Raw genomic sequence first — 24,815 nt, forward strand, 5'->3', positions numbered from 1 at the left:
AAAAAAAAAAAAAGATGAAGAATACTTTCGGTGACCAATTGTCTTGATGTGCCTGGGACTGAGGCGTTGCCCCGGAAAGTACTGTGATGTTGATTAGTCTCTGGGAAATTTGGGGAAGTGCAGTCCCTGAGTTTAGGCTCTGTAAGTGGCAGGCTTGGGCTTTTCTCTAGTTTTAGTTAACAAACACTTTTTAGTGAGAAAAGGGGACTAAAAGCACTGAAGTGCCTTTAGATCTATTCTTAATGCATTAATGAATGCTGAGCCTTCTGTCACTAGAATTGGCTTTTTATTTTTCTTTTAAGCAGGCTTCCCACTGAGGAGGGAGCCCCATGCAGGGCTCCATCCCAGGACCCCAGGATCATGACTTGAGCCTAGGACAGACGCTTAACCTACTGAGCCACCCAGATGCCCCTAGAATTGTTTTTTGTTTTTGTTTTTGTTTTTCTTTCGGCCATGTTGATGGATTTGTGGGATATAGTGGGCCTGAGGAGAATCACAGTCTTACTTCTGGAAACCAGATACTGTGATTTGCCCCACTTAAAGGAACATGGTGAAGTAATCAGCTTTGAATGGTCCTGGATGTATTTCAAAGGCTTTGTGCACTTTGACTTTTAATTTTTTTTTAAGATTTTATTTATTTATTATTTGACAGAGCACAAGCAGGGGGAGCAGCAGACAGAGGGTGAGGGAGAAGCACATTCCCCGAGGGAGAAGCAGAGAGCCTGATGCAGGACTCATCCTAGGACCTGAGCGGAAGGCAGATGCTTAACAGACTGAGCCACCCATGCGCCCCTCTTTTGACTTTTTTAACTGGTAAGTGAAAAGGCCAGCCTTCTTGCTGTAGACAAGCAACCCCCCCTATGTTTTTTAATTTTGGCTTGTGAATGCATCTTTAGTGAAGTTGATGTGGTTTGAAGTGGTGGGGTTTGGAGCCAGTGGGCAAGAAAGAATTCTTGAGATGTCTTTGGTCCCAAAAGGTGATTAAAACCCTGGGGCAGAAAGAACTCCAAGGGCTTGTGAGGAGTGGCTGATTATATACGTAGGAGCTGGGGGAGGTAAAGACTCTGGCAAGTTTCCAAAAGGACTTTGATATGCTAAAGAAGACTCCTGGGACCCTGGAGACCTAGCTATTGTCAAGCTAAGGTTGTTTTCCTTCTAACAAAGCACTAGCAGTGAGACAAGTTTGGGTTCCCTGGAGGAGTGTTACACTCTGCCTGCCTCAAGTATTTGTCAATGGGCTGCAGGTTATAAGGATATTTAATTTTTTCTATGTTGCCTCTGCCTTTGTTCTCCACATCAGAGTTTTGTCTGTGGATCTCCATAGGAGCCTGAGTTGAGGGCACAGCCCTTCCTTACTCAGGGCAGGTTTTACTTCTGCTGGGAGAGTCCCAGCATTTTATGATCTTGGGGTTGGGAGGGCAGGGAGCAGTTCTCATGCTTATTTCTGCCTTGGTAGATGGGGATCATGCAGGTAGTATAAAGTCAAATCATAAGATCATGGAAGGGCAGACCTATGATTGTTCATTCTTGTGGTGAGGTACTTTCCTGCCCCTACTCTGAGCCCACATGGAGATAGGCAGGTGTTCTTGTTGACTCTCTATACTGGTGGGTGGTTTTTCTGGTGTTATCTAGGGCTGCCAGATGAAATACACAGCTCCCGGTTTAATCTGAATTTCAGATAGGCAACAAATAATTTTCTAGGGTTAGTATGGCCAAATACTATACTGGACATACCTATATTAAACATTTATTTGCTGTTCATTGCATTACTGATTTAACTAGAGTGCTGTTGAAGGATAATTGGAAGGCAGGCAAGTGGGGACAAGGCTCCCCACCTCCCCCAAGGAGGAGACCACTTTCAAAAGGATTTTACACCACCCTGGAAGGAGCCCTCCACCCTTTCCCATACGATACATAGGTGACGAAATCTGATTGGATGACAGGCAGAAGGAAGGTTAATCAGATTGAAACAGTGTGCCAACAAGTCCCTTAAAACTCAGACTTAGAAACTGGTAGCAATCTATTTGGGTGCCTTCCCTCCTTGGGAGCTTCGTACTGTCACTTTGACCCTTGCTCTGCTGCCCACAACACTGTGTGGTCTACCTCTTCATTCTTCGAAGTGACGTAACCAAGAACCGTAGCCACCGATGGAGGAAAAAAAATCCTCTAATACTATTGGGTCCATGGTCAAAGGAACAAGACTGATACAAAGCTAAGGTCAAGCAAACTTTATTTCATGCCAAGCATCGAGAATCAAACTGACTGGCCGGGGCCGTCTCTTGCAAACAGGCGGTGACCTCTCTGCCTTACAAACTAGCCTTTAAGGGCAAAGGCCATGTGGTTGGGCCTGGCCACACGCAGGTGGCCAATAAGATTGTAACACAGAGAAAACTACACAGTCAAGCTAGGTCACACATGGGTGACCTACAATTTACCCTAGTAGATATTTGAACTAGCCTATCACCTTCGTCAGAATTGGCACCCAAAAGGTGCCCGAAAGGCGGGGCCCATACTCCTTGGTAGCTAGGGAGACAGTATGCGCGTCCCACTGATTGGATATATCCACCTGGCCTGACCTGCCCTTGTATTTGGGCTTTGTTACCTGGGACTGGTTTCCCGGACTTGCTTTTAAGTAAGTTCCCTGAGGCGGGGCAGGGTCAGTTTAAGTTTTACTGCATAAACAACAAAATCACTGCTTAACCTAAGATGGAATCCCTCTGGCTAAATAGGCCCTTACAATGCTAATGTTATTATTTGCTAAATATGGCAATTCTAGGTGTAACTTTTACTTAGGCCGAGGTCTTTTGGAAAGTCAAGCTTTATATGGAGTCTCAGTTGTAACTTCTCAACTTGACTGAGGTCTCCTGCTTCCATGAAGACTTTAAAATCTCAGTTCTGAGAGGTGCCTGGGTTAGTCATTTAAGCGTTTGACTCTTGATTTCACTCAGGTCATGATCTCAGGGTCCTGAGGTGGAGCCCTTAAATAAGTTCCATACCAGGAACTTAGAGCCTGGTATGGAACTTATTTAAGATTCTCTCTCTCTCTCTCCCTCTGCGCTACACCCCCACGTTGTGCCCATGTGAGTGCACGCACGTGCTCGCTTTCTCAACCCTGAGGTCGTGAGGCTAGCATCAGACTGGAAAGCCCCACCAACCACATGATTGACACACTCTTGGCTCCCTGGCTTCCTACTGTAGTTTGCACTTTCATTCTCATTTTTTTGGCCCTCGGAATTCCCTTATTTTCTTCTAAGCTCAGGCAGGCTTTAAGAGGATGTTGTTATATTTTGTCCAGGGTTTTCAGGTGTTTTGAAGTGAAAGGGTTTCAGGTTATCTGGGCTATCCTATTACAGAATGGGAAACTGCCACCAGCTCTGTAAAAGTCAGAAGGGTAGTTGGGAAAAAGGCCCGCAGGCAGGGACAAGGGAAGCTGCCCTAAGAGGAAACCATTCTTCAAAGGATTTTACACCACCTTAGAAGGACACCTCCCTCCTCCGGCCCCCTGCAAAGTGATAGGTAGAGGACAAAAATCTGATTGCAGGCACACTGAGGGTTAATCAGATTAAAACAGCCCACCAAGAAGCCTGTTAAAACCCCTTTATCTAAACGCCCAAAGGCAACCCTCTTGGGTTTATGTTCAGTAACTATCACTCAATCAACTTTGCTTTGTTGCCCACCATTCTTCCTCTGGTCTCCCTCTCTTCTTTTCGCAAAGTGACTGACCAAGAACCTGTGGCACTAAAGGAAAAGAAATCCAGTAGCACAAAGGCCTCTGGTACTATATTGGTCTCAGGAAAAGTTAGTATGCAGCTCTCTAGACTTCCTGAGCTATTTGTAGGAGGGAGATATTATGTGTGGTGAAATATATTTGACCTAAATATAACCAAGTCAAAGTACAGTGAGATACTTTGAAAATCAGGCAGTTAAAAAACAAGTAAGTTTCGGGGCGCCTGGGTGGCTCAGTGGGTTAAATCCTCTGCCTTCGGCTCGGGTCATGATCCCAGGATCCTGGGATCGAGCCCCGCATGGGGCTCTCTGCTCAGCAGGGAGCCTGCTTTCTCCTCTCTCTCTCCGCCTGCCTCTTTGCCTACTTGTGATCTCTGTCTGTCAAATAAATAAATAAAATCTTTAAAAACAAACAAACAAAACCAAGTAAGTTTCATCTCTGCCTACTTGTGATCTCCGTCAAATAAATAAAATATTAAAAAAAATAAAAGTAAGTTTCGAATGTACCAAACACTAAAGATACACGGGAAAGAATGATTAAAGAGTGTTATGCCCAAGTTTTCGCGTCTGAGAGACCACCAAGGAGCCAACACCTATGTAATCACACGAGGGTTTATTTGACAAGCTTAAGCTTGGGCCCAAGTATGCCCGACACAGCAGAGTAGGGACTTGGACTCCGAACCAGATTACAGTCAGAGTTTTTAAAGGTAGAGTAGGGGTGGACTCGGCAGTAGGTGAGGACAAAGGGGATGTTCAGAAGGGCTATCTGGGTAAAGAAGACCTTCAGGATTTTGGAGGCCTGGTTATTATCAAGCCAAGGCCATTTTTCTGTCTAAGGAGGCACTAACATGAAGACAATTGGGAGTTTCCTGGTGGAATGTCCTATGCCTCCTATCAAGTGTCCTTGTTAGTGAGATTTAGGTTTAACTTTATTTCCATTTTCTTCCGCCTCAGCCTCCTTCAGTTTTATGGAGGGGAGGGCGATGTTAGGGCTTGAGGAACTGAGTTATTTGTCTCTGGAAGTTGGGCTGTTGATAAGATAGCTTCTTTGTTGTAAATCTCTAGGACATTTGTAAACCAAGGGAGACTCCTGTCTTGCAGGATTGTGATCTCTGAAAGTTAACTATTTGTTTTTCTTTTAGGGCAGCAGCCAGTTGTGCCTGAGGAATGTCACACAGATTACCGAGGGGAGCGGGAGCGGGTGGAGAGGGGGTGCAAGGTGCCAGCTTTTGCTTTGTCAAGATGCGTGTACTTATGTCAGGGCTAGACTCGAGGTGGGTTCAGCCTTGTTTTTCTTGGCCTCCACAAGAGCACCTAGCTAACTGAAGAAAATGTAATTTGTATGCCTAGATGACTTAATTCCTACAGTAGTGTTAACAGATGGGCTTACCAATCACTAAATTCCCTTAGTGCAGGAACCCTTCCTGGGAGAGGGACACTTCCACTTCCTGGCCCTGTGACTGGGGTTTGGCTCTTGAAAGGGAAGTGCTCACAAGTGATTTGTGGCTTCTCCTCTCTCTTTTCTCTGTTTCATGGTCCTCTTCCAGTGGTTAAGAGGCAGGGAACACCCACAGCTGATTTCTATGATGTGTAGAGTGAGGAAGGGTAAAAAAAAAAACCCCTTTGTTCTTTTAACTCCTGGGGGTTTTCAGGCTGTTTGTTGGTGAAGCACAGTTGGTTTGTCTGGACCTGTATAGGTACCACAGACCCTCAGGAGTAATGCTAGGTATTGAGGCTACACAGTGAGTAGGTTAAATGGAGTCTTTCTCCTCATGGAATTTGGGTTCTGATACAGGGTATGGAGATTAACTAAATAGAAAAATTCACACACAAAAAAACCTGTGAGGCACCTTGGGCTCAGGTTATGAGCTCGGGGTCCTGGGCCTATGGCTCTCTGCTCGACAGGATCCTGCTTCTCTCTCTCTCTCAAATAAATAAATAAAACCTTTTAAAATTAAAGAAAACTGAGATAAAAGTTTTGAAGGAAACCAATTTTTGGTAAAACAAAAATGCATTTCCTTAAATTGATAGCGCACCTATTTCTAGAAAAGCCAGAGGCAATTTACAGAATCAAACACAGTGCACAATTTAGACCAGAGATACATTAATTAATATGGCAGGGGAATCAATGTTCCAGGGCCCTTGAGACAAATCAGTTAATGCAGGAAGGCACAATAATTTCTACTTTTCTGGAGCTGAGACAAATAGGGGAAATAGTTGAATAATAGTATTCTTACTGCTTGACAGCAAGATGCAGGGCTGGCTTTGTGAGGAACTAATATTTTTCTTGCCCTGAATGAAGAAGCAGTTTATCATCCGGCTCTTCCATGAGGGATCTTGTACAACTTGATGGGCAGTAACTCTAATTTTGCAAAAGTCACAGGGACATGGTTTTAAGTGGATGTTCTGTGTATATACCATCCATAAAAATTGAAGAGAAGAAAACACCTTAGTAAGGGAAGCCATCTGTGCAGGGAGCTTCGGTAATAGGAGCCTGCTTGGTTACTTGGTGTGGTCTAGCCTCCTGGCAGCTGGGGAGAGCTCCAAGAGGTGGGCAAGAGAGAGACCCTCGGTGCTCTCAGTATCAGAGGCCCCATGGATTCCTTTGGAAAGGGCTGGTTTTAAACGGGTTTGAGGTTGGGTTTTCCAAGCTGGACCTTAAATTATGTTTGATGGGTCTGTAATCAAAGGAACGAGACTGATACAAAGCAAAAGTCAAGCAAAGCTTTATTTCTCGCGCCAAGCATGGAGCGAGAATCAAACCGACCGTTCGGGGCCGCCTCTTACAGAGAGAGAGACCCCTCCCAGCCTCACAGACTAACTTTTATAGAGCAAAGGCCCTTTGGTTGAGCCTGGCCACACACAGGTGGCCAGTGAGATTGCAACACACAGAGAAAGCTGCACAGTCATGCTAGGTCACACATGGGTGGCCAACTGAATTACAATTCACCCCATAGTAGCTATTTGAACTAGCCTATCACCTTGGTCAGAATTGGTGCCCAAAAGGCGGGGCCCACACTCCTTGGTAGCTAGGGGGACAGTATTCAGGCTTTTCTGATTGGATGTCTCCATCTGGCCTGACTCATCCCTGCATTCGGGCTCTGTTACCTCCACCTGACCTGACCTGCCCTTGCATTTGGGCTCTGTTATCAGGGACTGGTCGACCATATTCTACTGGTTTCCGGGACTTGCTTTTAAGTAAGTTCCCCTGGGGGTGGGGGCAGGGTCAGTTTAAGTTTTATTGCATAAACAACAAAATCACTGTTTAACCGGATGGAATTGCTCTGGCTAAATAGGCCCTTACAATGTTCTATGTTGCTGGTGGAAGAATCCATCTCTTAAGAGAGGCTGGATGGAAGGAGACAGCATTGCCAACATGTTGTTGAAATTCAAGAGCCCGATTTCTGTCTTCTGCCATATGTGAGTCACACAGAGTTCTGTGGGAAGGATCAGTATTTTCCTCAAAAAGAGCATTAAATGGGGCACCTGGGTGGTGTTGGGGGAATTTCATTGTACTCTAAACTATTGCTCTGCTTGGAGCCCTCAGCATTTCTTAACTTTGGCCAGAAAAGGCCACCTACGAGTACTGTCTGCTTCCACCCTCATCCTCTTAATTGCATCCTCTTTTAGACCACAAGACTGTTTTCTCTACAGCTCAAGTCTTTGTTATGTGTTTGAGAAGTCCCTCAAGGGCTTCCCGTCATTTTTAGAGGTTTCTTTTTCTTTTTTTTAAAGATTTTATTTATTTATTTGGCAGAGAGAGAGATCACAGGTAGCAGAGAGGCAGGCAGAGAGAGGAAGGGAAGCAAGCTCCCCGCTGAGCAGAGAGCCCAATGCAATGCGGGACTCGATCCCAGGACCCCAAGATCACGACCCGAGCCAAAGGCAGCGGCTTAACCCACTGAGCCACCCACGCGCCCCTTTTTAGAGGTTTCTTAAAAATGCAGTTCTTGGGTGCCTGAATGGCTCAGTGGGTTGGGCCTCTGCCTTTGGCTCGGGTCATGATCTTGGGGTCCTGGGATCGAGCCCCACATCGGGCGCCCTGCTCTCCCTCTCCGTCTATCTGCTTACTTGTAATCTCTATCTCTCTGTCAAATAAATAAAATCTTTTTTTTTTTTTTTAGATTTTTATTCATTTATTTGACAGACAGAGATCACAAGTAGGCAGAGAGGCAGGCAGAGAAAGAGAGGAGGAAGCAGGCTCCCCGCTGAGCAGAGAGCCCGATTCGGGGCTCGATCCCAGGACTCTGAGATCATGACCTGAGCTGAAGGCAGTGGCTTTAACCCACTGAGCCATGCAGGTGCCCCAAATAAATAAAATCTTAAAAAAGAAAAAATGCAGTTCTTGGGCAAATGCATCAGAGTCACCTGAGTGGTTATTAAATGGAAGATTTCTGGCCCTTGCCTGGATCTGTGAAATCAGCAAATCTGGGGTGTGCTATCTATCTATCTATCTATCTATATACATTCTTTTTTGGAGAGAGAGGCGGACTGTGGTGGGGGGAGGGGCAGAGGGAGAGGGAGACAGAGAATCCTAAGCAGATTCCAGGCTCAACATGAGCCTCATGGTGGGCTCTATCTAACAACCCCAAGATCGTGACCTCAGCCACAGTCAAGAATCCACCACTCAACTGACTGCCCCCTGTAGTTTTATGCTGCTACCTGGGTGATTCTAATATGCTGCCTGAATAAGAGCTAAGCCTCCTAAAAGGAGGGGAATTCTGATTTCTACTCCTGTCTCTAACCTTATCTCTTGTCAGTCTCTCTGAGTTCCTCCGAACACCCAGCTGCTTGTAGGTTTTCCCCAGCTCTAGCACTGGTAACTGACAGGCCTTTCCACTCTCCCCACTGCCCAGAGTGCCTTCCCTTCCTTAGCAACGTTGACTGCTCCTTGCGTTGCCCTCCCAGGCATCCCTCCCCCCGCCCCATCACCCTCCTTAGGCATCACACCTCCTCTGCTAACTCAGTTGTTTACGGCTCACCCTGGCACATCGTCGCCCATCCTTAGTGCACCATCCTGGAATCAGGTCCCTGTCTCCCCCTGGAGCTCGCCACCTGCGTGAGAGCAGACCCCACGCACCAGGCATCTTTCTGTTTTCAGGGCCGGACACAGGGTCTGATCCATAGCAGGTGATCAATAAATATTTGATGAAGGAATGCACGAGTGACTATAAAGCGTTACTGCCGTGCAACAGCGGGCATTGACGGAGAGCTGAGGTTATCACTCAAGTGGCGGTTACACATTTTGGAGGCGTCAAGTAGGTGTCACGGGGAGGGGACATTTCATTAAGGCCTGATGAGAAAAGGATGAGTAGAAATGTTCCCGGTAGTAGCAGAGGGGCAAGGGCATTGCTGGAGGAGGGCAACCTCAGAGAGAGGCAGGCAGCCAGACAGGGTGGCACAGGTTGGGGTGACCGGGATGGGCAGATGCAGAGAGACAAGTAGGCAGTGGGCGGTGTCAACAGCGCCTCCCTCAGGAAGGTTCTGCTCCGTTGCAGGACCCTGACTGAGAAACCCCGGGGAGACAGTGCCACCTACTGTGCCAAATCGGTTTCCCAGGCCCTTGGTGGGAAGAAGCTAGTAGGCAGGTCATTATCTAGTCCACACAAAGGGAGTTTTAAATTGAAATCTCTCATAGAATTACAAGATCTCCGCACGTGACATACTGAACACATTCAATAAATAATGAGCATTACTCTAACTTGTGATATTTTCTTGCCATCAAGAAAGACCTTACCTTTATGAAAAGGTCCTGTCTTTTATTATTTTATGGAATGTCTCTTACTGGCTTCCATGATTTTCCCTTTATCCTTCTTGATATTTTCATCCTAAAGTTATGTATGTATCTGAGACTTAATTGCTGCTGCTCCTTCTAATAACCTCCATTCACCGTTGGGATTTTTACTTCCTTATAATAGCGACATATCAAGAATTTTACAATTATCGATGAAGTTCATTGGAACCCAGCTCTTTCAGTATTTCTTGTATCAGTGATTGCCACGGTTCGAACCATTCCAGTCTGTACAGTATCTGGTATGGTCCGTGGCGCTGAGCGGGCGCTCAGTGAACTAGTGTGGGGAACGAGAGCAGGGCTTTCAATGACTGGATCTTGGGATCCGCAGGTGTTTAACAGCGCTATTTCCATTAAAGGCTACCTCTTCTTCCACAATTTCAGAGTTAAGTCCTTAAGACTATTCCAGATGGAATAACTGTGCAACTGTGCAACTTAATTCACCGTCCAAGCCTTTCCAGACTCAAAAGCCACAGTGGCTCAGAGAAACTCCAGAGGGAGGCACTCGCTCCTCTATGCTCAGAGCCCCACACTTATGGGGGGGCCTCCACCCGTCCATTACCTTCCCTTACAGAGATAAGGATGTGGGACTGGATACAGCAAATGTGCTTCCAGGGGCTTTTTTTTTTTTTTTTTTTTAAATTCTCTAGAGGGAATTGCAGGGAGAAAACCAGATTGTCCCTTGTTGTGTCCACTCCCCAATCTTTCTGTCTCACACCGAGACAGGTTTAAATTGCTCTAAAGCCAAACCCTTGATCTTGGATTCTTGGATTCCTCCTGCTTTTCCACGCAGAAGTGGGTCCCATGATTAAATCAAATTCAGGAAAACCCACATCAGTTAGCAGTTCGGGAGCATCCCACACTTGGGGGAAGTGTTGTCATGTCAAGCAGATGAGGTCACTCACTGGTATGAGATAGAGCAGTGCTCCTTAAACTTTAGGGAACTTAGAATCACCTGGAGAGCTTATTAAAACATTATGGATCCCATCTCCAGAATTTCAGTAGGACTGTGACAGGGACTATAAATGTGCATTTAGGATTGTAAGATTTAGCAAATTAAAAAAAATGCAAGATGCCTGATTAAGTTCGAACTGCAGATAAACAATTTTTTTTAAGGATAAGTATGTCCCCAAAGTACATGCCACATACTCATCCTCCTTTTTTTTTTAAAGATTTTATTTATTTATTTGACAGACAGAGATCACAAGTAGGCAGAGAGGCAGGCAGAGAGAGAGAGAGAGAGAGGGAAGCAGGCTTCCTGCGGAGCAGGGAGCCCGATGTGGGGCTCGATCCCAGGACCCTGAGATCATGACCCAAGCCGAAGGCAGCAGCCCAAACCACTGACCCACCCAGGCGCCCCTCATCCAACATTTTTAAAAAAATATTTTGTTTATTTATTTGACAGACAGAGATCACAAGTAGGCAGAGAGGCAGGCAGAGAGAGAGGGGGACACAGGCTCCCCACCGATCAGAGAGCCCAATGCGGGGCTCCATCCCAGGACCCTGAGACCACGACCTGAGCCGAAGGCAGAGGCCCAACCCACTGAGCCATGCAGGAGCCCCCATTCTACATATTTTTTATCATAGAATTTATTCACTGCTTATCTGAAATTACAATTGAACTGGGTATCCTGAATTCTGGCAACATAATCTGCATTTCTAACACAGGGCCGCGGGGATGAGGGTGGTCCTGGTCTGGAGGCCACAACTGGAGGCATAGGTAATGACTAGCCTGAGTGCAGATCCCTAGGGAACACCAACCTTTAAACAACAAAAAAGTCTTTGAGCAAGGCAGCAGAATTAGGTGTGTTTTCTTGAAACCCAAAAGGGAAAAAAGTTTTAAAGACACAGAGTGATCAACAGGGTCACTTGACAGAGAGAATCTGAATAAAAGATGGAAAGGAGAAGTGAGTGGCAGAGGGGGGAATAGGAGTGGGGAGACAAACCATGAGAGACTGTGGACTCTCAGAAACAAATTGAGGGTTTTGGAGGGGAGGGGGATGGGGGGTTGGGTGAGCCTGGTGGTGGGTAAGAAGGGCACGTATTGCATGGAGCACTGGGTGTGGTGCACAAGCAATGAATTTTGGATCACTGAAAAAAAGTAAAAAAAACCAAAAATTACATTGGCCAACAGGAGGCCTTCAGGAATCTTTATCAAAGCGTTTTCAGGGCAGTGATGGAGCAGGAGCCAGCTGGCAGTGGTAAATAGCAGGGTGGACATGACCATCTGCATATGAATTTTTTTTTTTTAAAGATTTTATTTATTTATTTCACAGACAGAGATCACAAGTAGGCAGAGAGGCAGGCAGAGAGAGAGAGAGAGAGAGAGAGAGAGAGAGAGGCAGGCTCCCTGCTGAGCAGAGAGCCCAATGCGGGGGGCTCGATCCCAGGACCCTGAGATCATGACCTGAGCCGAAGGCAGCGGCTTAACCCACTGAGCCACCCAGGCGCCCCTGCATATGATTTTTTGGAGGAGCTTCTTTGTGAAACAGAAAAAAGGGGGATGCAGGGGCATTTGAAGGTTTTTAAATTTTTTAAAAGATTTTATTTATTTAAATGACAGACAGAGATCACAAGTACACAGGCAGGCAGAGAAAGAGGGAGAAGCAGGCTCCCTGCTGAGCAGAGAGCCCGACATGGGGCTTGATCCCAGGACCCTGAGATCATGACCTGAGCTGAAGGCAGAGGCCTTAACCCACTGAGCCACCCAGGCGCCCTGAAGGTATTTTTTATTAAAGGGGATGGTGGCTATATTTTATGGCCATAGAGGAAGTCAGTATAAGGAACACTTGAGATTACAGAAGCTGGAGAAGAGCGAATGGGGCACAAGTCCGAGAGATGGCCACCTTCTGATGTTCAAGCAGGGAAGGCTCTCGGTTCCGTTCAGAGATCCATCCTGCAGAGCCCTCGGCATCACTTGCCTTTTTTAAGTGGTCTGGCGCAGAGGGGTCAGGTCTGAAGAGTCTGACAGTTTGCTGCCAACGTCCGTTCCTTTATAAAGGGATTTAATAGGTTTTGGTTCCCCGCAGACCTTGATATTAGTTCTGGGGTGTCAGCTAACATTGGTCCCGCCATGTCTCCTAGCTGCGGTACCTAACCGCTCACTTCATTGCTTGACACAGGCCCCTTGTTGACATGACTCTCTCCACTAATAGAAAAAATTGGTGTTAATACATTCAATAACACAAACTCCACCATTAAAGCATTGTTTTACTCTCTTGTGTTAAGATGATCTCGGGTTCAGTTTGTCTTAAAGGTCAGAGCGTATCGAATTGCAGTCTTGGGAGCCTCTGCCACCGTGTTAGTTGTCAGAATGCGTCCAGAAGCCAGGAGTCTCTTCTGAGCCAGAGTGAACCGTTTTGAGGAATCCTAGAAGGAACAGGGAGCCTCTGAGGCAGAAGCACCACACCTCTTCACCTGGGCTTTGGTTGGCTCGCTTCTTCTCTGCGGGCTCAGCATGGGCTATTTATCTCTTGGCCTAGAAGACTTGGAGGTGGGTCAGTGACAAAAAGAATCAGAACCCTGCAAAGGGGAGGAGGTGTTCTTGTGAGGTTTCCAGGCAGATTCTCTAATACCTTCTCCCCCACCCTGACCCACTGCCGTGGAGAAAGTTTAGGAGGTTTGGAGTGAACACGTGTATCTTATCCTCACTGTTATGGGGTACATATCCTCACCCTGTTAACTCCAGAATGTACCCTGCTTTATTCTTTTTCCATTTGCATTTGACCTATTTGTATTTAGCACATTGGAGATTTGATGCTTACTTTAAAATTGAATGTATTATCATTTAATAACATTTACTCAGTGTATATTATTTATATTATATTATTAAATAAGTATTATTTAACACATGACATCATTATTATTTAGTAAATAACAATATTACTGAGAATAACATTTATTAAAAGTTACTTAAACAAATAGAATTCAATTTCTTTTTTTTTTTTTTTTTTTTTTTTTTTAAAGATTTATTTATTTATTTGTCAGAGAGAGAGAGCGAGCGAGAGTGAGCACAGGCAGATAGAGTGGAAGGCAGAGTCAGAGGGAGAAGCAGGTTCCCCGTGGAGCAAGGAGCCCGATGCGGGACTCGATCCCAGGACGCTGGGATCATGACCTGAGTTGAAGGCAGCTGCTTAACCAACTGAGCCACCCAGGCGTCCCTAGAATTCAATTTCTATTAATATGAATTTAAAATATAGAAATGACTTAGTTTTGAAATACAAAATCCTTGTTTTCTTGCACAATGAAATAACCAAGTATTGCATTTGAGAATGTCCACATATTGACCCTGTCCTTGTCATGGCCAGTGCCCCTGGATCTTTCTTTATTGTGAAAGTCTGAACAAAGGGTTGCACCCCCTGGGGCCAGCTACAGTCTAGAGGGCACAAACAATTTCTGCTCCAGCTCCCTCCCCAGATTAATGGAGGAGGCATTTGAGGAAACCAAATGTTAGAATTACAGGAAGTTGAGAGCTCCCCATCTCAAAACTGGGTTCAGCAAAGCATGCTACCTTAGTTCTGTAGTTACTTATTATGCCTATTTATTTCCTGAAAGATAGGTCAAGGTCATTGAGCTCCATAATTATGTCAGGAGTAATAAAATAGAAAGAAAATAACCTATTAAATTGCATAATTGTTTGTCATAGTCATGGATGACACTATAGTAACTAATAAAGTTAATAAAAGTTAAAATTTAATAAAACCAAAATATCTGCAAATATAGGCACCTATTAAATTGACCACTGACATGATGTTTCATTTTCTGAAATTGTTCTCTAGTTTAGAAATAACTAACAATTAAAAAAGAAGAAAGGGGCACATGGCTGTATCAGTGGGTGAAGTGTGCCACTCTTTATCTTGGGCCTGTAAGTTCGAGCCCCACCCTGGGCGCAGAGATTACTTGAAAAAAAAATTTTTTTTTTTTAAATTTCAAATCATCACCATGAAGTGAAATATTTCATACATTTCATACATAAATTAAAATTTGCAATCCCCAAACAAAACAATACACCTCACAGTTTGCACACACTCTCTTCCACTGTCTTAAATTCAAATACAAAGTAACAACTCAGAATGAAGGAATTGAAGTAATTCCATTTCTGTTTCTTTCCTATGCTATCATTGTTTACTTGGAATCTGCTGTTTCAGTGCAGGGATGTGTCAGAAGATTTTTTTTTTTTTTAAGATTTTATTATTTATTTGAGAGAGAGTGACAGAGAGCACAGGTGGATGCAGGCCTCCCACTGAGTGGGGAGCCTGACTCAGGACTCTATCCCAGGACCCTGGGACCATGACCTGAGCCAAAGACAGATGTTCAACCGACTGAGCCACCCAGACACTCCAGGAGTCGGAAGATTTTCTAAAGCATATGAATGTACTCTTGAGATAAACAAGTTCTCATGTGAGGGGAGGAAAACGGGGAGTTCTTTGAATTAATTTCCAAATAGAATACTATGTTATTAGAGGATAAGTAATAAAACTATGTTAATTTGAAACTTGCACATATATTATTATTTTTAAAAGATTTTATTTATTAGAGAGTGCGTGAGCACGATGGGGAAGGGGGCAGAAGCAGACTCCACGCTGAGCAGGGACCACCTGAAGGTGGGGCTTGATCCAGCATCCTGAGATCGTGACCTGAGCTGAAGGTAGACATTTAACTGACTGAGCCACCCAGGCATCCCTATATAGTATATTATTAAAACTCAACTGTAATCACACCAATTGTTTACAGTTTAGACCACCAGTAAACTGTTTTTTGGGAAGGAGTATCACTGGATTGTTTAGAATTGCTGGTGGATGGTGACAACAAAAAGCAGGTGGACTTTAATGCTTTATTGCTTCTTAATAACTCCTTTACAGATAATGTACTTCTTATTGCTGGCAGCTGAGCCTGAAGAGGTTTAAGTGAACATGTGGGACTTCTGCTTACAGGCGACTGACTCAGGTGGGAGGAATACTCTTTCTTGCTCTATTTCTTTTCCTCATCTCTGCAGTGTTTTAGGAGGACATGATGGGTAGAGCTCTAGCACCTTCTTCCATCATGAGGGGAACTTGAGGGTGGAGGCTAGTGATAAGGTAGAGCAGAAAAATTGAGGACCCAGGTCCCTGCTTGTGTGGACAATACTGAGTAGCCCCCGATGAGTTATGTCATTCTAGAATCCCCTCTCACGGGGCACCTGTGGGCCTCTGCCTTCGGCTCAGGTCATGATCTCAGGATCCTGGGATCGAGCCCCACATCGGGCTCTCTGCTCTGCAGGGAGCCTGCTTCCTCCTCTCTCTATGCCTGCCTCTCTGCCTACTTGTGATCTCTGTCAGATAAATAAAGAAAAAATCTTTAGAATCCCCTCTCACTGGGGTAGGATGAAACCCGTGACTTGCTTCTTCTAAACAATGGGACAGGCAAAGGAGGTGGGATATCACTCCCACAACAACACTTCCTTATAGGGCAAGGGCGAAAGAATTTTGTAGATGTAATTAAGGTCCATGATCAGTTGACTTTGAGTTCATCAGAAGGGAGATTATTTTGGGTAGGTTTGCCCTAATCAGGGGAGAGGGCCTATGCCTTCCCTGAATTCAGAGACTCCAAGCAGCAGAGACTCTTGTCTCTCTGTTGCTGTCCTTGAAAAAGTAGTGCTTGACGAATGTTACAGCTACAAAGAAATGAATTCTGCCAAAAATTCAGTTCTGAGGGAGCTGGGAAGTGGATTCCACCTCCCCGCCCCCTACTCCCCCAAGGGAGTATTATTACCCCCCCCCCCGCCCCCCAGCTGCCAGGTTCCTGATGACATTAGCGCCTAGCCAACACCTTGGTTTAAGCCTTAAGAGAGGCCTCATAGCTAAGCCAAAGCCTGACTCCTCACTCACAGACACTGGGAGATAATAAAAGTGCATTGTTTGGAGCTGTTAAGTTAGTGCTAATTTGTTGGTGTAGCACAAACACTAATATATTGGTGTTGCCACTGTAACCGCCCAAGAATTCCTACCTCCAGGCTCCTTTTACGTGAGCAAGAATTAAATTTCTCACTTCTTTAAACGATTATAATTTTACATTTTCATTTATAGGCAGCTGACCCTCACCTTAGCTGATTCGTGGGGTAATGAGGAAGGGTTTCTAGAAGATGAGTCACTGGTGGTCGATCTTAAAAGTGGATACAATTTCAGAAGGTGGAAACGGGGGTGTCTGGAGGTAGAAAAACATTTTAATGGTGCAGAGTGAATGAGAATAAATCATAGGTGTTTTGGAGAAATAAGGAGCAGTTTCGCTAGATTGAATGAGATGAGGCTGGAAAGGTGGATTAGAGCCGAATCACAAAGTCAGAAGCACTTGGACGTTACTTTTCCAAGCAGTGGAGAGCAGTAGAGATTTCTGACCAGGGTGGTGGTATGAGCAGAGCTATGTCTTATTTTAGAAACGCGGTACGAGTCAGTTCTCTTCAGGTTGTGGACACCTATCTTGAAGTAGATTTTGTCTCAAAGAGATATATGGGAAGAGACACTGGGAGGAGAAACAGGAACTTAAAACATGAGCCAGAGAATGAGAGACTCATGTGTTAAGGGCTATATATCTTGTTATTTGCCTGCATTTTCTGCTGCAAAAGCTGCTCGTGGCTGGACCATTACCCCTTACAGTTGCCCACCTAAGGGGAGAGAAGGGGCTTCCCTTCCAGCTCTGGTTGAAGGTGTCTCTGCTGGAAGCTGCACTTTGAATGGACAACCTTGGAATAATCACAAAGACCAATGGGCAGGATATGATGATTGGCCTGAGTGTGTGTGTGTGTGGGGGGGGCGGGGGTGTTTGCTACTAGAAAAAGAGCCTGGGGAATTAAAGCAAAATGTTTAGTGCAATTCGAATTTCACCGTTCTGTCTTTTTCTGTCAGGGTCTCATGGACAAATGACGTACTCTTATGATTATACCCCACTAGGGGAATAAAATTTGAGTTGGATTTATATTTAGTATAGGAATAACGGTATACACAAATGATTATTCATACTTTTACCAGTGATTTCTCCTAACCTCTGTCAATGGCATCCAAACTCTAAGCTATATAATTAAAATTAGTTTCTACTATATAAGTTTTTAATCCTCAATTATTAATTTATTTTATGTCCAAAGGGTGTAAAATACTGTGTTGTGCTTATCCATCACTGAAAGAAAAATGAAGTTCAGCATAGCTATTTAAATGTACTTCTGGAGTGCCTGGATGACTCAGTCGCTTAAATGTCCGACTCGATTTTGGCTCAGGTCATGATCTCAGGGACCTGGGATTGAGCTCAGTGGGGAGTCTGCTTGAGGATTTTCTCCCCTGCCCCTCTTCCTGCCCTCTCGCTCTCTCAAATAAAGAAATAAATCTTAAAATAGAAGAAATGTACTATAAGTTCTTTGAATAATTTCAGTGAAATACTAACTCATTGCTTAAGAAAGCAATATTGGTTTCAAAACAAGATAATTGTTAAATAAAATCTGAGGTCATCTAAGAAGTATATTATTTTAACCTGTACCGTTTACCATATATACTTTAGGTAACTGTAAAAAGTTTGGGAAGTTTAGGGTTTGTTTTTTTTTTTTTTTTTAAGTAAGCTCCATGCCCGGTGTGGGACCTGAACTCACAATTCTGAGCTTAAGACCTGAGCCAAGTTCAAGAGTCTGACCCCTAACTGACCGAGCCAAACAGGCACTCCTAGGGTCTTTTTCTAAATTCTTGGCTATATTGATTGTCTCTACATTTTATCTGGAAATATTCAAGCATATAGAGTTGACTCAGATTCTGTAATTGACACGATAAACGCCCATCTGAGGAATCGAAGATGCCAGCATTTAAAAATGCCTGAAACACAAATTTCATTTTTCAAAAGTGGCTGAATTACTTTCTGGAACACTTCCATTGGCTACTTGGTGGGTGCAGCTGATACGTTTTACCACTAGGTGCTACTCTTCCTCCATCACATACATATCTCCAGTCTCAAAAGCAAAACAGATGCAAAACCAACGGAGTTCTTTATTTCCTGACGGCCTATTTAAACACAAGCTAAAACTTTGCCTTGCCTATTTACTCATCATTGTAACAATACAGTATTTTGAAAGTGGTTGGCCAAGCATTCAACATTTGTGGAAAGTGAAGCTTATCCCTGCTTTCTGCAGTATCATCCCACAGCACGTTTCAGAAAACTGAAGACGATCAATACCTCTACTTGCTATTAATTCATATTAATGAAAGGAAGCTATAGGGTTATAATGTCATGAAAAAGACAGTTGACATGCCCATGATTTCTCGCTGAAAAGGTGGCATATTATAGTATCTATACCATTTTACATGTGAGACAGTAAAAAAGTAGAACTTTAAGTTATTATATATTACAAATCACCCAAAGGCATTATTATTGATCTATAGCCGCACAGGAGGAAAATGTATGGGATCTGTTTATAGTCTCATGCTAAATATCTTGAGCTAGATGATAAGTAGCTGATAGGAATCCCTGTTTGTTCAGCTTTTCTGGAAGATTTTCTCCCACCCAGTGCTTGTGGATAAGCACATCGTAAACATTTTTGGTTCTAAATTCTAAATTCATAAACCACTTTCATATTTATGTTCACTGGGCCTTCAGAGAAAAGATTTTATCAGGGCATCGGATTGAAAATTTAGCAATTCTAAATATTAAAATTTTAAAAAATTCTCTTCCCACTGGATAAAACAATTTGAGGAGGGAAAAAATGAAAAACTAAATAAATTGTGATTTTTCAAAAAAACCCAAAATAAGCCAATTGGGCAAATTAGATCCTTGGAACATATGTCTTCTTCAGGTCTTCCTTCAGATTCCCCTGTCCAGTTTAGCTGTTCACGCACTGACTCATTCATGCACTGGCCAAACTTTTACTGAGCAAGCTCATGTATTTCAGATACAAAAATAAAATGGAATAGCCTCTGTGCTGTGAAGGCTTGAAGTTGAGGGTGACGTGGGGCTGGCAAGAAAGAGAAAGAGAGATTCGTAAGCAGAGAGCACAGTGACAGTTCCCAGGATACTCTCCTTTGAGCAGGATGGTATGAATGGAAGGATCCTTTGGGGACTTTCACATGCCTTGAGACTAAGGGGACAGAAACTTTCCACTGTCTGGACGATGTGTTCTGGAACCTGCTGGTGGCTGTGCTGCCCCCCTCCTGGTGGTCCCACAGGGAGGATGTGGCTCCATGACTGAGTTTGGGCCAAAGAGATTGCTGTGGAAGTGTTGGGCGGGACACCTGGAACAGGTGCCTGCCTTCCTCCAGGTTACCAGCACAGGTCACTGTCGGGGGCGGTGATACGACTCCTCATTGTAATTGGGTCATTGGAAATAAAATCAACACTGTTTTTTGTCTTACTCGTATTTTTTTTTTAATTTTGTATAAACATTTATTTTTATCCCCAGGGGTATACTTGTATTTCTTGAGTCTCATTTCCCTGCTAAGGAACTATTTTGGTTAGAGGAATAAGGACCTGCTTTTTGTTCTGACTTTGGAGTTAGGATTTTAGTGTTTAGCCAGACAGAAATAGAAATAACATGATGATCAAATCCAGCAATCCAATCCCTTTCACACCAGCAAGAGGACAAGTCACCCATAAAGGTTACTTTTGAAGGTCGAAAGAGAATTGAAGTGAAAGGAATATTGATTAATCCAGGGGAAGCTGAAAAGGCTCTGTTCTTCCAGTAGCCCCGAAGCAGTGGGCTCCAGGCATGTCGTGTTAATAAAGGAGGCGAGAGACACACTGAGAGACAGCAAAGGCGAGAGGTGGGAAATGATCTTTCTATTATTCCCTCTTGGTTAGAAACCCTGTTATGTGCTCCATTGGCTCCCTGAACTCCTCCTTTGAGGAGAAAAGAATAGTGAAGCATAATCCTATGTCTTCAAGTGCTATTTTGAGAAGGCCCCACTCGTGCCCTCCTTTCCCCGCCGTGCACCACTTGGATGCATTCCGTCGTCTTCATCACTCCCTTGCCCACACCTGCCGCTCCCTCCCTGGGTATGTCCAACTCCGAGCCTCACCTGAGTAGCTGGAAAGAGCTGGCAGAAAACCAAACAAACACATGCCTTTTGATGTTCTCGGACAGGGTGTGCAGTTACTGCCTTATCCTGCTGACAGAACAGAGAGTTCCCTCGCTACTCCTCTGAACCGAACCTCAGAAGTTTGGTCAGAACATTTAAATACTTAACACACGTAGCCAGCCTTCCTGAGGTGCTCTCACAAAACACGCAGGAGAGTCCTCTGGTCACTTGAAGCTGCTAACCAGGGAAAAATACTCCTCTTAAATTAAAAAAAAAAAAATAGGCCTTATTTGAAACTTAGGACATCAACTAAGTGATTATATCAATATTTTAAACATATTCAGTTTAAGCACTTTGGATATGCACATGTTATTCTGTCTATGCTATTTTTTTTCTTAGTAAACATTTTCTAGGTAGTAGGTAGGAGGAGAAAAGTGAAACTGAATCCATGTTCTTAATCAGTTGAATTCATTCATTCAATCGGTATTTTTTGTGTGAACACTGTGAGTGTGATAAACATAGTTTATTTATTGTAAAATTCCTGTGATGTTTTTCTTCTCTGCCGAGGAGAGGAAGGCCGCCTGCTTTAGACACGGCAGTGTCCCCAGAACCCGGCTCAGGGCCTTGCACGTGACAGGCACTCCAGGCCTGGTGACAGCTACTTTCACTGTGCAAACAACATGAGTCCTTGGGGCCAGTTGGGATGGGCTGATATAATGTCTAATTAGAGGGCTAGAAGAATTGGAAGGGTGATGGAGATTCTATTAGGAATAGGGATCGGATAGTCCAAATATGTATAAAATTCATGGAACAACCCTCCCACTCTCCTTAGGATATATTAAAAACACCCAGTCCTGTGTTAAATTGGGTAGGGGAAAGCTAAGCTTCCAGATTGTGATGATGTCACACATTGGGACAGTTATAATTGAGAGCTGCCTCTTTCTATCTTTAGTATCTCTATATTTCTATGGCTGAGATATTTGCAAACAGTGATAAATGCAGGGTGATAGACACTTTTGGGGGCATGGCTTAATTGTAATTAATCAAAGGGCTGATGAAAGTTTGCTTCAATTTTTTATTTTTTTAAAGATTTTGTTTATTAGAGAGTGTGTGAGAGAGACAGCATGAGGAGGAGGGTATGAGGGAGAAGCAGACTCCCCACTGAGTGGATAGCCTGCCGTAGGGCTTGACTCTGGGACTCCAGGATCATGACCTGAGCTGAAAGTGGAGACTCAACCAACCAGCCACTCAGGTGCCCCTGACTGCTTCAATCTTTTCTTTCTTTCTTTTTTTTTTTTTTTTTTAAATTACCAGACTTCATTTCTTAGAGCAGTTTTAGGTTTACAGAAAAATTGAAAAAAAAGTACAAAGAGTTCCCATAAACTCCCCACCTCTGAAGTTTCTTCTGTGTTTCCATTGGTGTAATGTATTTGTTAGAACTGATGTGACGATGGATACATTAGTCTAAACTGAAGTCCATATTTTACATTAAAATTTATTCTGCATTACAAAATTCTATGGATTTTGCTAAATACTTGATTGCTTCAGGTTTTTTTTTTGCTTCAGTTTTTATATAGCATAAGGGGTCAATAATATAAGATTTTATTAGAATGAACAGGAGAGAAACCAATATAATTAAAAAATCAATTTGTGTAATAAAGATTTAAATTATGTGGATTGGCACTGATTTTTAATAGGCTTTTAATTCCACTTTAATGTACTTATAAAACTAGATTTATTAGTAAATGTTCACTTGTTATACTTGTATCGTTGAATTTATTTAAGTAAATGAATAAAAATGATTATAAAACACTTTGGAAATATTTGATCATAACGAGAGCATGGCCCTCACATTTAGTCATATATTCAACAACAAGAAGAAAATCCTGACTTTTTTTTCCCCCCAAATCTGGTAATCACTAGGTATGTGGACATTTAAGGCATCATTGGTCTACTGTTTGCCATGTATCCTGGCACATGGGGAATGTATAAGGCATATTAGCTATTGATTATGATTGTAAGTTCTCTAAAATTAGAGGTGTTAAATCAAGTTTTGATCCCTGAAAATGGGAGAGGAAATGAGAAAAAAAAATCCTTTTTATTTTTGCATAAGAAGTTGGTGAGGCAGTTGTCTGAAATTATAGAATCTTAGAAATAGAAAGGAAGAGGGGCCTGCGTGGTTCAGTTGGTTAAGTGCCAGTCTTCGGCTCAGGTTGTGATCTTAGGGTCCTGGGATCCGAGCCCTGCATCAGGATCCCTGCTCAGTGGGGAGCCTGCTTCTCCTTCTCCCCTCTGCCTGCCACTCTGCCTACTTGTACTCTCTCTCTCTCTCTCTGTGTCAAAAAAATGTATCTTAAAAAAAAAAAAAGAAAGAAATAGAAAGGAAGTAGATCATCTACTGTACCTTCTTCACCCAAATTCTGAATCCCGTTTATGTCAATTGTTTTCAGTGGGCCTAGAGCTTAGATCTATCACAGGAATGGGGAAACAATTCTTCTTCTTTTTTTTTTTTTTTTTTTAAAGATTTTATATATTTATTTGACAGAGAGAGATTACAAGTAGGCAGAGAGGCAAGGCACAGAGATAGGAGGAAGCAGGCTCCCCACCGAGCAGAGAGCCTGATGTGGGGCTCGATTCCAGGACCCTGGGATCATGACTTAAGCCGAAGGCAGAGGCTTTAACCCACTGAGCCACCCAGGTGCCTGGGAATACAATTCTTGTTGAAGTGGCGTTTCCCATCAACGGGTGGCTTCAGTTGTTCAAAAGGTTTTCATAGCTACACCCGAATTTTCCTTTTTAACTTCTACTTATAGATCTTAGTTTTGCTATTTGGTATTGGGAAGAATATAGCTGCCATGCTACCTCAAATAGAACCCCCTCTAGGCGATTCTACTATATGCTAGGCTAAACTAAAAATCTCTTGCCATTATATGGTTTTTGTATTCCTCAAAATCTTGCTTATGCTCTTTGAAATAACTGTTGCCTATTGAAATAACTTTTTTCTTTATTGTTATTATTTGTGTTAACACTGAACATAAAACCTACACTCTTAGCAAAACTTTGAGTACATGATATGGTATTGTTAACTATAGGCACTGTACTGTACTGTAGATCTCTAAGGATCTATTCATTTCATGTAATTGAACTTTGTGCTGTTTGACTAACCTCTCTCTATTTCTTCCTACTCCCAGCCCCTAGGAACCACTATTCTGTTCCGTTTCTGGGAGTTTGACAGGTAAGTGATATCATGTAGTATTTGTCCTTTCATGTCTAGCTTATTTCACTTGGCATAATGTGCTCCAGGTTCATCCATGTCCCAATGGCATGATTTCCTTCTTTTTCTAAGGCTAAATAATATTTCATTTAATGTATATACCACATTTTCTTTATTCATCCATCAGTGGATATTTGGATAATATAAGTAAAAATAGACCAGTGGGACAATATTGAACTAAAAAATCTTCTGCACAGAAAAAGAAACAATCAACAAAATGAAAAGGCAACCTTTGGAATGGGTGAAAATATTTGCAGATCTTATATCTGATAAGGGTTAATATCCAAAACACATAAGAAACTTCTATACCCTAATAGCAAAAACCCAAATAACCTACTAAAAAGTAGGCAAAATAATTGAATAGATATTTTTCCAAAGAAGACATCCAGATGGCCATTGAAAAGGTATATGGAAAGGTGCTTAACATCACTAGTCATCAGGGAAATGCAAATCAAGACCACAATAAAAACAACTCAAAGTTTTGATGTCTACAATAAGACATAAATACTGGTTTTACTATCAGTTACTGTGTTTCTATGATTGCATGCTCAGCTTTTCTCTGTAAAATGAGGGATTTGATTTGAATAATTTCTGGGGTTCTTTCCAGCTTTTAAAAGCTATTGTATTTGGTGTGCCTGTGTATGTGCGTGTGTGTGTGTGTATCTGTGTTACAGATATTCCATCTTATTTGCTTCTTGAACTTGCAACTGCTGCAGAGTTCCAGATAATTTTTCACATGACCTTCTGCTAAGCTGCATCTTAAACAACTGTATGATATACATTTATCCCTGTTACTTTCTCTCTTTGTTTCTTTTTGTTACTAAAGCCTCTGTGGATGATTTTGAATGTTAATTCCATATTTGTTGGATTGGTGAGCCCAGCAAGATGTGTGTCATCTATAAATTTTGTTAACATGATTGTCGTATATTCATTTAATTTGCTGATAAAAGTTTAGTAGAAAAGAGCTTAAACAGAACCTTGTTCCTACCCCTTTCTCTTCACT

The 24,815-nt window shown here is 43.1% G+C and overlaps 1 long non-coding RNA gene across 3 annotated transcripts in view; it reads left to right on the top strand.

Annotated features, from left to right (window-relative positions):
* The first annotated feature begins 1 nt into the window (after nt 1).
* Nucleotides 2–24,815, top strand: part of LOC131813767 (uncharacterized) — a 29,789-nt gene continuing 4,975 nt past the window's right edge. The window contains exons 1-4 of one of the 3 annotated variants that reach the window (XR_009346960.1): nt 2–141; nt 653–813; nt 15,379–15,463; nt 23,730–23,773. This is a non-coding gene — a long non-coding RNA (uncharacterized LOC131813767). Of the gene's footprint in view, nt 142–652; nt 814–6,858; nt 6,925–6,945; nt 7,147–15,378; nt 15,464–23,729; nt 23,774–24,815 lie in introns of those variants that run through there. The other 2 variants (XR_009346959.1, XR_009346958.1) reach the window with 2 other exon arrangements.

Source organism: Mustela lutreola, chromosome 13 (genome assembly GCF_030435805.1).
Source record: "Mustela lutreola isolate mMusLut2 chromosome 13, mMusLut2.pri, whole genome shotgun sequence".
In the NCBI taxonomy this organism is placed as follows: Eukaryota; Metazoa; Chordata; class Mammalia; order Carnivora; family Mustelidae; genus Mustela; species Mustela lutreola.